General features: G+C 34.7%; 1 long non-coding RNA gene across 1 annotated transcript in view; it reads left to right on the forward strand.

Moving 5' to 3' along the window:
- The first annotated feature begins 12,650 nt into the window (after positions 1–12,650).
- LOC131942676 (uncharacterized) overlaps positions 12,651–14,975 on the forward strand; it is a 7,869-nt gene continuing 5,544 nt past the window's right edge. Inside the window, exon 1 of the long non-coding RNA XR_009386802.1 lies at positions 12,651–12,762. This is a non-coding gene — a long non-coding RNA (uncharacterized LOC131942676). The remainder of the gene's footprint in view (positions 12,763–14,975) is intronic.

Raw genomic sequence — 14,975 nt, forward strand, 5'->3', positions numbered from 1 at the left:
AAAATATGCTCGACCTTCACAAATACTAATAGTAAAAGACAAAGTCAAAAGTAATAATAAGATCTAAAAGTAGGCCTAATAATAGTGTTTTAATAGCTAGATCTAGAATCTAGCTCTAAACATGGCGTAAACAAAATTCGGACCACAGATCTAGATTCTGGATTTAGGGTGACTGGCTCCGCTGAGTAGACCTAGAATCGACTTATTTACTTAAATTTAATTACAAAATTTAGATCTACATTCGATTCAAAATACACACATAATAAATCAAAAGTAGCCATAATAGGCCTAATAATGCATTTAATTGTCTCTATGATCTAAAATCTCGCTCTATAATCTAATAATTTTTTTAGCAAACGAAATTTTCTGAGATTTAAATAGATTGTATGACTCGACTTAGATCTAGAATCTGCTATTTAAATTAAATTGTAAAAATTTGATATTATTGTAGTAGAAGGCTTTAATAAATTGGCCTACCTACTTAGTGTCTTTCTACAGCAATATGTATCTGATACTGGACCGAGTTAAATTAAATTCAAATGCATATCTAGTAATTGGTCTACTAAGTTTATGTAGCCTAGTAGTAGAATCTAGATCACACCAGCCAACAACAAATAACCACATTATTATTATTTGGTTAATGATTAGGCTAATTTTTAAAAAAATCCACTGTTTATAAAAGAAACAAATCAAGCCAGAAACATTATAAATGAGATGGTTTAGAATAATAACAATGAACCCAGTCTACAATTGATACAATTGCAAGTCTACATAGGGCCTACAGTCTAGTAGTTTAGGCACCTAGTGTGTAGCTAGTATACTAGTGTGTAGCTTTCCCCTGATAAGCCACGTGTGCTATAAATGACATAACATGACACCGAGGTGAGAAATGTTGAGGGGAGAGCAGTGGGACTTTCCCCTTTGTTCTCCCTGCTTGTCACTGAGGGTCAAAATTATATAATAGATACTATCTCTGTGGGGCTGGGTATCACGGAGGTGAGAAATTTTCAGGGAAGGGCAGTGGTACTGACTCCTCTTTGGTTTTATTGTGGGCTAGAAAAAGGTGGGGGCTGGCCATCATGAGGGTTGAACATCAGTATTAATGTGTCTGATCACTTACCTGCTGGATTATAAGGGTCTTAAATTGTGTAACATGCTACCCAGATTGGCTGAGATCTAAGAACAGCAGTGGTTATTACCCATGAATTATATTAGCCGTTGTAGTGTGGGTTTTGTAGGAGTTAAGTGGTCTCACGTTTGCTACAATAGTGTGGTTGTACTAGATCTATTGCTACTAAATCATGTACTTAACAGAGAATCTAGAATCTACATTAACCAGATCTAGATAACCTATAATATATTACTGCATTTGATCAGATTCGTCTACTTAAACTCTATACGCAAACAGTATTACTAACAGTATTTTTATTTAGAAATTTGGGCCATACCCATACCCATACCCATACCCATACCCACATCCACGTCCACGTCCACGCCCACGTCCATATCCATATCCATATCCATATCCATATCTATATCCATATCCATATCCATATCCATATCCATATCCATATCCATATCCATATCCATATCCATATCCATATCCATATCCATATCCATATCCATATCCATATCCATATCCATATCCATATCCATATCCATATCCATATCCATATCCATATCCATATCCATATCCATATCCATATCCATATCCATATCCATATCCATATCCATATCCATACCCATATCCACATCCATACCCATACCCATACCCATACCCATACCCATACCCATACCCATACGCATACACATACACATACACAAACACATGCTATGCACATGCACAAACACATGCATATGCACATACACATGCACGTACATGTACACGTACACATTCAAAACTTTATTGCCAACATAAACCCACGGACACAAACGCTAGCACAATCACATCCACACACGAAGGCAAACACGAAAATATTTATGTACACACATACAACACACACTTGCACGAAATCACACCCTCGTTTACAAACACACATTAACACACTCGCGTAAAATCGCATTCCCACACTAGTGTTCACTACATATATTACTATACTGTCAAGAACGCACGCTCGCGCAGAACAAGCACGCTCCTATTTATCCCAAACACACATACACACGCTCACTCGATGAGAAAAACTCTCATGCAAACACACATACACATGCTCACCAAATCGTTTACATCTAAAAACTCAAATGCACAATTATACACACTAATACTAAAACTATCAATTACATGTAGGCCTATACATTGTCACAAATATATACGCTAAATACAAACACACATATCACACGCTCGATATATACACATCACGCACAAACTTATTTGTTTATTTCCCACGAAAACACACGCTTACACTTTCGCACATACAAATTAGGACGCTTATACACACTGTTATTTTGCATGTCCTCAACATAGGCTTGTGCTAGTGAATATTGGTGCGCACGTAAGTTGAACGTATAAATGATGTGACGCGTATAGTGTGATAGTGACGTTTTTGTGTAGAGACTGTTTGCTGTGTATTGTGTGTGAGTTAGTCTGATTTTTTTTTTCGTCTTGGTGAAAGGGTGCACACGAGTCCAGTACAAGAATAAATATAAGAAGAGGAAAATCTATTTTCATCTTGTTGATTTGTCGTCACATGTTCGTCTGGATTAGAAATTTAAATACAATTTAGTTTCCACATTTAATTTACCTAACACATTATTTTCAACCAAAGTCCGTATCACTAAGTTCTCCATATATAGTAGAAGGTGCTGATCTTTTACCCTCGGAAAATATGTTGCGGATAGAGAGAGAGAGAGAGGTGCGAACATGGGCTTTTGTATATTAGGATATATGCATTTGGGCTTTGTCTTCGATATAAAACTATTGTTTCGGGGAAGACGACGGGCTCTCTCATTGACCACTGACTCCCGGGGAAACTTGTTGGTAGGTGGTAGGTGGTAAGTGGTGGGTGATGCGTGGTAGGTTGTGGGTGGTAGGTGGTAGGTTGTAGGTGGTAGGTAGTAGGTGGTTGCTGGTTGGTGGTTGGTATTTGGTGGTTGGTGGTAGGTGGTGGGTGGTAGGTGGTGGGTGGTAGGTGGCCCTTTGAGATCACAAAATCGCACCCTACTGCCGGGCGCCACACCTTTGAAAAATATTTTTGCAGGAATCTTTTCAGGATAAAGGGGTCATCCATAAATGACGCCACACTCGTAGGGGGGAGGGGGGGGGGGGTCCGTGACGATGTGTGATGAGGGGGAGGGGGGGGGGGGGTTCAGAGGTTGCGACGTCACATTTTTGCATTATAAAAAAGCAATGTTGGAAAACGAATTTTAGACGTTATTTTGCGTTTTAGATAACTGTTTTAATAAATTGTAATAGTTTAGACAAGATTTGGGAAAAATATCGATGTTTAAAAAAAATTCAACTGCAATTTTGAGGGGGGGTTGTAGGTTGAGGTGTGACGTCATTTTAGGGGGGGGGTCTGACTTTTTGTGACGACGTGTGACGGAGGGGAGGGGGAGAGGTGAAAATCGTCAAAAAAAGCGTGACGTCATTTATGGATGGCCCCAAAGGTAAATCTAAATGCATTTGGCATGGTATACAGTTTTGATTACAGTTTTGCATTATGCTGTTAAATGCAAGTACTGATATGTGGTGTGCAGCAGGGTGGTGTAAGTTTTGATCTACTTCGTGTGTTCTGTTTTGTGTGTATGTGTGTTTTGGTGTATGTCAAGTGTATGCTGTAGGATGAATTAATGTGATTCTAAATTTTTTCCTAAGATAATCTCTAAGGAACTGATGTATTATGTTTAGTGCCACTCTTTTCTGTCCTCTAAAGAGCATATTGCAGAATTTCACAATGTAGAGAAGTACAAGTATGCAGCTTAAACTTACTTAAGGCATACCCATGCCTGGATCGTATTAATTTCGAATTCTTCTTGGACGCAACAACGAAGAATAGTAACATTCAAACAAAGATAACACAATCAGCAATAGATTATTATTCTTTTAAATCATAATCTAAGCTAGGTTTAGTGAAAACAAAAAATTGAACATTTATTTTTTTAAAAATTATTTTTTATTCCAGGTCGGTACAGTGACAAGAATTTGAAAACCAAAGGTCTAGGCAATGGGATTTGAGATTTTATTTATTTCTAATTACAATTTATAGATAAACACATTTATGTGATTTAATTGTCTAATAAAATTAGTGCTTAAAAATGAAAAATAAAATTAATCTTATCTAAAAATCACATTTTGATAAAATTGACAAAAACTATTATAACTCAGGTTCTTTTGGTCTAATTCACAACATGTTGTTATCATTAAAATAAACTTTAGAAAATACTTTAAGTCTAACAAAATAAACTCCAAGAAATGAGAGACTAGTAAATCAATATGTTGTCGAGTTTGACCACACACTCAACCTCTTCCGTGATGTGTTTATGAACGAGAAATTTTTTATGTTTACAGGTTTCTCATCATTCAAGTCGCTGAATTTGACATTTCAGTTACTTAACGTACACGGGTTTGGGATCTCTGTATGATGGACAAAATTAACAATAAGTTTATGGCAGTCTGGCTAATATATACACAATGTGCAATGGCAATATAATACTCAGTTTTTGCATTTTTTGTGCTTTAAAGAAATCAACAGTAGCTTGCAGTATGTTACAAGCACGGGGTGGGAGGTATGTGGACCACATCGAGTGACATAATTTAAAACGAATTATTGCTCATTAATATATATATATATATATATATATATATATATATATATATATATATATATATATATATATATATATATATATATAAATCAAACCTTAGCTCCCCCACCTGTTTGATTTCTTCACATAGAAGCTAGAAATTGCGCAATGGCAAATCACAACGCACGCGAATGGTTCTAAATCATTATTAGTTTGACGTTAGCTTTAATAATTTTTTTCGTTTGTTGAGTTTAAAGTTTTTGAAAATATTGTAGAAAGAAATCGATGTTTTTAAAAGACAAAAGCATTTAATCTGAGGTGTGACTTATTTTTTATGTGTACGGGCGGGGGACAGTTGAAGTAGAGCTGAACTGTTTCTTTAGCATAGAAAGTATAGCGTGGACGAGTGTGACGTCTTTTTAAAACTTTTTTTAGCTTTTTGTGACCATGTGTATGGAGGGGAAGGGGGATTATAAAAATCGTCAAACAAGCATGATGTTATTTATGAATGACCACGGAACCTACTGTTATCCAAAGGTGACGGGTGGTCTAGTCTAAAATTAAAAAAATAGACTATTGAACTAGCAGGTTTAGTTGACAAAGCTGATTCAAGTCTTCTGTGTTAATCCACCAAATATTTCCTAAAGCACTACCTATCGCATTAGCTTTATAGCGATTATTTTAACGTACCTTCACTGTCTTCGTATTCACAACGAAATGTCTTTCCAACACGTTTATTAGCTCGTTGCGTATCAGTCAATGCAGAGTTGTGATGCCTAGGACATCTGCATTCAAACTAGTTCGGGATATGTCAAAACCATTTACGTCTACGTTGACGTTGCACCTGCATTAACTAAGTGCGTGTGGACATGCACATACACTTACATCTGCACATTCATCTTCATTTGTATTTGCATTTACTAACACTCACAATCAAATTCGTACTGACACACATACTGACACTGACACTCACACTCACACTCACACTCACATTCACACTCACACTCACACTTACACTTACGATTACACTTACGATTACGATTATAATCATACTCATACTTTCACACTCTCACATTCAATCTCATGGACTTATATTTAACTTTGTACCACACATTTACTATCGTAAGGCCAATTATATATCTCCTCTTTTTTATTTATTTTCTTCTATTTGTAGTCTACTTACTGTCATATATATGTCAGGTCTCAGCAAATTGGGGGTCATTGTGGAAATTCTGATTCTATCTCCGCACCATGGAATGTCGCAGGTGGGTTCACAAATATATCTGATGAATAATATATATATATATATATATATATATATATATATATATATATATATATATATATATATATATATATATATATATATATATATATTTATCTGGCATGTGTTCTGTGCCGGAAAAATCACAGGGGACAGGGGAAAGTGTCAAGCTTATACGTATATTTAAAGTTTGGATTCTTTTATCTTGTTACATTACCAAGTGTAAGTTATGGCTTTCTATTTCCTACACAAATTCTATACAGTGCATGCTATATATTTTAAGAGATAGGAAATAAATGATTAAACAATTTTATGCTCACACACACACACAAATATATATATATATATATATATATATATATATATATATATATATATATATATATATATATATATATATATATATATAACCATTAAGATGCATTGCAATGTTTAAAAAAGCTCTACGGGCACTACCACTTGGCAAGAGGGGTGTTAAGCTTAAGGCAACTGTATAATGTATTTGCTTAAGAATAATTGTATTAGAAAATGTTACATATGAAACTTCAAACATAATTACTTTATATATACAGTTTAAATCGTGTAATTTAAAAAAAAATTACAATACAAATACAGACACAAATACAACTAATGCGGTACCCTTATTTAAATTTACTTATGAGCGAACTGCATAGCGGTGGGGAAATTTTGACAAGGTCAACATACGTCATCACGATGAAGTAGTAGTATTATGACAGTTTGATTACGGTTACAAATTATATAAAACAATATCAACTTTCTATTAATTGATATTTTAGTTTACTAGATCTAGATCTATATTATATTTGAATATTGCTATATTTTGTATTAAAAAAAAACAACAACTAAATTTAAACTAACACTGATCGCACAGTTAATTATCCGCTACTTATTTAAATCTATTTTCCCCACGTTTTCTTTAACTTGCTTTCTCTGTTTTTTTTTTTCTTTATTTGTTTGTTTGTCTTTCCAATCCAATCTTGCGATCGAAATTTCTGGCACTTCCCAGTTAGCTAGCGCGCTGAAATTTTCAGGGAAGCTTTCTTTTGGATGACCATAGAATATTCAATTGATATTATTACTAAATTGATCAATGGAAACATTTTATTGAGCATTTTAGACCGCTATATAATCTATATATATAATTCTCCTCTGCGAGCCATTAGAAAAAAAACGAGCGACGCCTAGCTCGCCTCTCTCTCGCCGCGCGCAGTGAAGCGAACGATCCCACGTCGCGACAGGATTAGGGAGGTAACTATTACCACTGGTGGCCAGTTTGGGGGGGACGATATGGTCGAGTGGTTGGGCACACGATTGCTATCCCACTCGACACGGGTTCAAATCGATGTGTTCTAGTCAGTAACGTATTCACACAACGTGTTTTTTACGAGTTGTCTTTTTACGAGTTGTCTTCGTTTACCCAAAAAAAAGTGAAAAGATAAAATCGATAGAAAGATTTTAATGCAAACAAACAGACAAACACTAAAAAGTAGAAAATAATAATCATTAAAAAAGTTTAAAAAAAACCACGTTTTCTGATTGAACTAAAAAGTAGAAAATAAATACTATACATCACAATAATGCAAGCGATCACTCTACTATAAGCTATCAAAAACGTGGGGCGCCGTGATTTTTCTTACAGTTTCTTATACTGTTGACTCTCTACAAGCTCCCTAATAAAAGTCAATAGTATTATCTAATCAATAGTAATATAACTTTTACTTCGGCGCCCCACGTTTTTGATAGCTTATAGTAGAGTGATCGCTTGCATTATTGTGATGTATAGTATTTATTTTCTACTTTTTAGTTCAATCAGAAAACGTGGGTTTTTTAAAACTTTTTTAATGATTATTATTGATACAGTATACATGCGGAATTGAATAAATGTGGGGTCGTCCATAAATGACGTCACACTCGTAGGGGGGAGGGGGTCCGTAATTTTGTGACGGTGTGTGATGAGGGGGAGAGGGGGGAGGATTCAGATGGTGCGATGGTCACACTTTTGCATTATAAAAAAGCAATGTTAGAAAACGAATTTTAGACGTTATTTTGCGTTTTAGAAAACTGTTTTAATAAATTGTAATAACAATTGATTAAAATACTCTATTTTGACAGAGTTCAGACAAGATTTTGGAAAAAATATAGCTGTTTAAAAAATCTTCAACTGCAATTTTGAGGGGGGGATGTACGCTAAGGTGTGACGTCATTTTAGGGGGTGGTCTGGCTTTTTGTGACGTTATGTGACGGAGGGGAGGGGCTGGGGAGTAAAAATCGTCAAAAAAAAGCGTGACGTCATTTATGGATGACCCCTATGTTTAGAACAGTCACCTAAAAACTGACGCTATGTTCACTCTGAGTTGGTTATCCACCCCCACCTCACCACCACAATTGTGTAGAGCAAAATTAATGTAACACCTGGGTATACGCTGGGTTGGATAATTGACCTAAAGTGACCGGAAAATGGTAAATAAAGTTGAACCCCTCCTCCTCACCAACCCACCCCGATCTGATCTGTTAAGTACATTTGGGAAAACGCGTAATGATGTACAAAAGTACCATGCCGCCAGAATCATAGCTTTTGAAACGTAAATCTCTGTGAATATTGTTTTTGCAATTACCAGTAAAAGGTGTGTGAGTAATAAAGTGATCTAACCCATACCTTCTCATTATGTTAAAAAAAATATCTTTAAAGAACACAAAAAGTCAGTAGCTAATTAAAAAGTGCATGATCTGAAATGTAAGACCGATATTTTAGTTATATGCAGGCTATTATTCCGAATGTGTTACATTTACATTGAAATGCTGGCTTTTATACCAACTCTGATTTTAAAAACTTTCATTATGTTGTAATACTTTAGCATTTATGAGAAAAATATATTTAATTCTGATTGTAGACAAAATATTGTTGTAAAAACGAATAGTGTTAAGCTCACTTTATTAGATTCTTAAGTAATTATTGATTTGTTTTGATATTTTTAATAAAATGTGTAGACATACATATTTTTATTAAGATATTGATTATTTCCCCTTTTCGCCTGTCTTAATTAATGTCCAAGGAATTATTATGTAATTTTTTTACAAGGATTTTTATTTCTTCGGAGTGCTACCTTAAATTTATTTTACATCATAACGAAGCAATAACATACAGCTAATGTATATATATATATATATATATATATATATATATATATATATATATATATATATATATATATATATATATATATATATATATATATATATATATATATATATATATATATATATATATATATACATATATATATATATATATATATATATATATATATATATATATATATATATATATATATATATATATATACTTATATAGAAGATTACAAATTCGGCGCCTTTTTTTTCTATTTTCGCTCCCCCTACACCGAAAACCTGGATACGCCTCTGCTTAAGCCAGCCGTTGACTCTAGATCTAGATCTCTAGCTTTATTTAGATCTAGAATCTATGCCCATAATGAGTTTCTTTACTAAACTATTTCAGGCCTTATTCATTTTATACAAATCTTTGATTAGCTATGGAATTGGCTGATTTGGGATACAATTTATTTTGAAATAATAGGGCCTATTCACGTAACTCAAGTTTCTTACGCTGACTCTAGATCTAAGCAAAGTACCCCACTAATTCTCCACCTTTTCGGTGCCTAGGTAGCGGAGATGATAATGTGATAGATACCATGCGGGTGGTACGGGATTGAGACATATCATGTCAATGATATTTTTTTTAGATGTGAATGATAAAGCTGCCTATCGGGACTTGTCGGGACTCGGAGCGGGTGAAGTAGAGTTCACCTGTTTCTTTCCTCTTAGCGTATGCAGGGATAATGTGGTCAGACCCATGCTCGGTCGGAATCGGTGTTTTTAAACGATAAAAACATGTTGCCTAAGACTTGGCGGGACACTGGGCAGATGAAGTAGAGTTAGGCAGGTACAGAGTTAACCCGTGACGTCAGCATATAAAGGGATAGTGTGGTCAGACCCATGCTCAGCCGAAATTGGTGTTTTTAAAAGACAGTAACATTTTGTCTGAGGTGTGACGTCTTTTTGAATGTGGGGTCTGAATTTTTGTGAAGATGTGTGACAGTGGGAAGGGGAAAGGTAATAAACGTCAAATAAACATAACGTTATTTATAGATGACCCCAAAACACACGGTTATTCAAGAATAACGGGTTGTATAGTATTGTATTAAAATTTCTAAAAAAAAGTACTACCTTGTAGTCAGAATGAAAAACTTTAAGTGCCGATAACTTTGAATGATACACAAAAACTTGTTAGAAACCTGATTGGTGTGGCGTGCAAAACACAGTGATCTCGCTGGAGAAATCTGCATTGGTGTGCACGTGTAGCGACATAAATATATACAACATCGCGTACGTGTGCAAATACAGAAACAAATTCACACGTAAATTGGAAAAACATGCAAACTCATACACATACATACATATACGCACACACAATCGCATAGTCGAAGATAAATATATAAACATACACACACGCAATCACACTCCTGCAAAAATCGTGAACAAATACACGCAAACTCATATGAATATATACACTCGTGCTCACACACGCACAAACACAAAACACATCATCCTACATACATTCTAGATAACCTGTAAGGATACTGTAATAAATTGTGTTTTTAATTCGAAGTTAAAATCATAAATTATATACACGCTGGGCATAGTGCTAACCACGACATGCCTTCATAAGAGAGATCACTGAAACATGTGAACTCTACTTCATCTACCCTAAGACCGCAGACTTCCAAAAGGGTATTTAAAATGTAAACTATTACGCACACAGATAACTCACAAAAAGATAGATAAACAAAACAACACACATCTAAATACATACGCACATAAAATCGTGTGAACTAAAAGCACGCACTATAAGAAACCCACATATGCAGACTCGCTCACACGGACATACACACGTACATACAAAATACTTTTCTATTAAGGTTGTTGTACTTCAACACAGGCAAACTATTTCAGCAAGGTTCAATAGTTTCAAATATGCACTGATGCACACGAGACAATGACCTGTAGCTAGTATTTGCTCTGTGATGTAACATTTGTTTATCGAGCACACGATACTAAATCGAATGTTGAGATTTCTATTTTATTCATCACACATATACAACACATACACGCACACACTCAAACGCAAAAGACTGAAACTTGCAAAAACACACACTAACGTGAGTACACAGCGCACACGCTGTAGTACACAAAAGCATGTGAATACATTGAAAAAAGAAAACAACATGGATTGAACGCATATCGTTTTTAGTGTTTGGATAACCTCCTTTGCCGTATATAGAGGAAGCTTTCAAAAAATATAAAATTTATCAACTTGAAGAAAAGTTTTGCAACCTACTAGTCTTTTAACCAATACGTGTGAATCAAATCAAATGTAAAAAAAATTGCTTGATATGTACATGTTCCTTCAAGGGTTAATATAGAAAGATAAAACTGTTGCGCAATTTGTCAAGTTTTTGTGCAATAAGCTCCTCCCACTCACCCTATTAGGTTTTTGTGCAATAAGCTCCTCCCACTCACCCTATTAAGTTTTTGTGCAATAAGCTCCTCCCTCTCACCCTATTAAGTTTTTGTGCAATAAGCTCCTCCCTCTCACCCTATTAAGTTTTTGTGCAATAAGCTCCTCCCACTAACCCTATTAAGTTTTTGTGCAATAAGCTCCTCCCACTCACCCTATTAAGTTTTTGTGCAATAAGCTCCTCCCTCTCACCCTATTAAGTTTTTGTGCAATAAGCTCCTCCCTCTCACCCTATTAAGTTTTTGTGCAATAAGCTCCTCCCTCTCACCCTATTAAGTTTTTGTGCAATAAGCTCCTCCCACTCACCCTATTAAGTTTTTGTGCAATAAGCTCCTCCCACTCACCCTATTAAGTTTTTGTGCAATAAGCTCCTCCCTCTCACCCTATTAAGTTTTTGTGCAATAAGCTCCTCCCTCTCACCCTATTAAGTTTTTGTGCAATAAGCTCCTCCCTCTCACCCTATTAAGTTTTTGTGCAATAAGCTCCTCCCTCTCACCCTATTAAGTTTTTTTTTGTAATAAGCTCCTCCCTCTCACCCTATTAAGTTTTTGTGCAATAAGCTCCTCCCTCTCACCCTATTAAGTTTTTGTGCAATAAGCTCCTCCCACTCACCCTATTAAGTTATTGTGCAATAAGCTCCTCCCACTCACCCTATTAAGTTTTTGTGCAATAAGCTCCTCCCTCTCACCCTATTAAGTTTTTGTGCAATAAGCTCCTCCCTCTCACCCTATTCAGTTTTTGTGCAATAAGCTCCTCCCTCTCACCCTATTAAGATTTTGTGCAATAAGCTCCTCCCTCTCACCCTATTAAGTTTTTGTGCAATAAGCTCCTCCCTCTCACCCTATTAAGTTTTTGTGCAATAAGCTCCTCCCTCTCACCCTATTAAGTTTTTGTGCAATAAGCTCCTTCCTCTCACCCTATTAAGTTTTTGTGCAATAAGCTCCTCCCTCTCACCCTATTAAGTTTTTGTGCAATAAGCTCCTCCCACTCACCCTATTTAAGTCGCTACACGTACACACCAATGCAGATTTCTCCAGCGAGCTCACTCTGTGTTTGCACGCCACACCAATCAGGTTGCTAACAAGTGTTTGTGTATCATTCAAAGTTATCGGCACCTAAAGTGTTTCATTCTGACTACAAGGTAAAAAATAGTGATTAATTTGTCTATTGCTTAATTATTTTTAAGGGGGGGGGGGGGGGTTCAGACAAGACGTCTCATCGTTAAATCTCAACTTCCTTTAAAACTTTTGAAATAATATTTTTTCTAATATAATATTTACCAATCTTTGTCAAGATAGAATCGATTATAATTTTTCTTACAACTTACAAAACATCTTTAAAAACGCGTATTAAAAGCTACATAATTATTTTTTTAATAAGCAAAAAGCTCCTTCCATTACTATGCCAAAAATGATCACAGAGTTTCGATGGGGCTTTAAAAATAAATCGCGGAGCATCTTATGGCTTTCTATATCAGTAATAGATACGAGTAAGAAAAAAATACATAAAAATCGTTTTAGTTACAAGCTTTTATGTAATAATGCACTAAAAAATGAGAATATAAATTACTTTCTTTAAAAATATAATAATACACTACTATTTAAATAACTATAAAAAAGCGTAGGTCGCTATATTATATATTTGATACCACTACTAATATTTAAGAAGAGACACACGCTTTTCTTTATTATAGTAGTGTATTATATATTTAAAGAAAATTATTTATTTTCTCCTTTTTAGTGCATTATTACATAAAAGCTTGTTATTAAAACGTTTTTTTTCTGCAATTTATTTTAAGTACTTTTTTTAGAAATTTTAATACAATACTAGACAACCCGTTATTCTTGAATAACCGTGCGTTTTGGGGGTCATCCATAAATAACGTTATGTTTATTTGACGTTTTTTACCTTTCCTCTTCCTACTGTCACACATCTTCACAAAAATTCAGACCCCACATTCAACAAGACGTCACACCTCAGACAAAACGTTACTGTCTTTTAAAAACACCTATTTCGGCTGAGCATGGGTCTGACCACACTATTCCTTTATATGCTAACGTCACAGGTTAACTCTGAACCTGCCTAACTCTACTTCATCTGCCCGGCAACATGTTTTTATCGTTTAAAAACACCGATTTCGGCCGAGCATGGGTCAGACCACACTATCCCTTCATATGCCAAGAGGAAAGAAACAGGTGAACTCTACTTCACCCGCTCCGAGTCCCGCCAAGTCCCGATAGGCAGCTTTATCATTCACATCTAAAAAAAATATTATCATTCACATGATATGTCTCAATCCCGTACCACCCGCATGGTATATATCACATTATCATCTCCGCTACCTAGGCACCGATTAGGTGCATAATTAGTGGGGTACTTTGCTTAGAACTAGAGTCAGCGTAAGAAACTTGAGTTACGTTAAATGGCCCTATTATTTCAAATTAAATTGTATCCCAAATCAGCCAATTCCATTAATCAAAGATTTGAATAAAATGATTAAGGCCTGAAATAGTTTAGTAAAGAAACTCATTATGGGCATAGATTCTAGATCTAGATAGAGCTAGAGATCTAGATCTAGAGTCTACGGCTGGCTTAAGTCTATTTTTTCTGTAGCTCTAGAATCTAGATCTAGATAGGTAAATCCCTTGAATTCTCGAATTAGATGATCCTTGATGCTAAAAAGCAAAGATTTATAATTTATATCAAATATTTAAGGCCTAAATTAGTTTAATAAAAAAGCTCAATAATTTATCGTGCTTTTATAGTTGTTTTTATTTTAAACTAATTAGTTTTGGTTTGACCTAGATTGTAGATATAGGTTCTACTTTGACTTTTCCTTCCTCCCAAAGCTTGTTTGTAGATCTAGAGAAATTTATTGTATACTCAAATTAGAAGAACTGTTGAAAATTGATAATAGTGTTGGAACCTTATAGAAATAGAAAACTGACGTTTCATTAAAGCTATAGCCGACATAATATTTTTTTTATTTATAATGTGTTTAACTTTGTGACAAAACTATAACTTAAAAATAATTGTTCTGAACTTTTATAATTAAAGAAAGTGATGTTTCTACCAATGCATATATCAATACATTAATTAACGGCTTTAAATAAATTTGTGGTTAACAGTTTGATAAAAAAGAACATTGTTCTCTAACTAATTACGTATTTTACAGCTCTATTTATAGTGCAGATTCTCTCCTGTAACCAAACAGACAAAGAAAAAAAACAAATAATTATACAAACTTGTAAACAAACTTGAGTTTTAGTAGTATATAGTTAGTTTCATGACTAAAAAGTATTGCGAGCAAAATGAACATGATATTGCGCGTATAATAATGCGAAAAGTGGTAGT

The sequence above is a fragment of the Physella acuta genome, unplaced genomic scaffold, assembly GCF_028476545.2.
Source record: "Physella acuta isolate Inbredline_101_S28 unplaced genomic scaffold, ASM2847654v3 ptg000418l, whole genome shotgun sequence".
Taxonomy (NCBI): Eukaryota; Metazoa; Mollusca; class Gastropoda; family Physidae; genus Physella; species Physella acuta.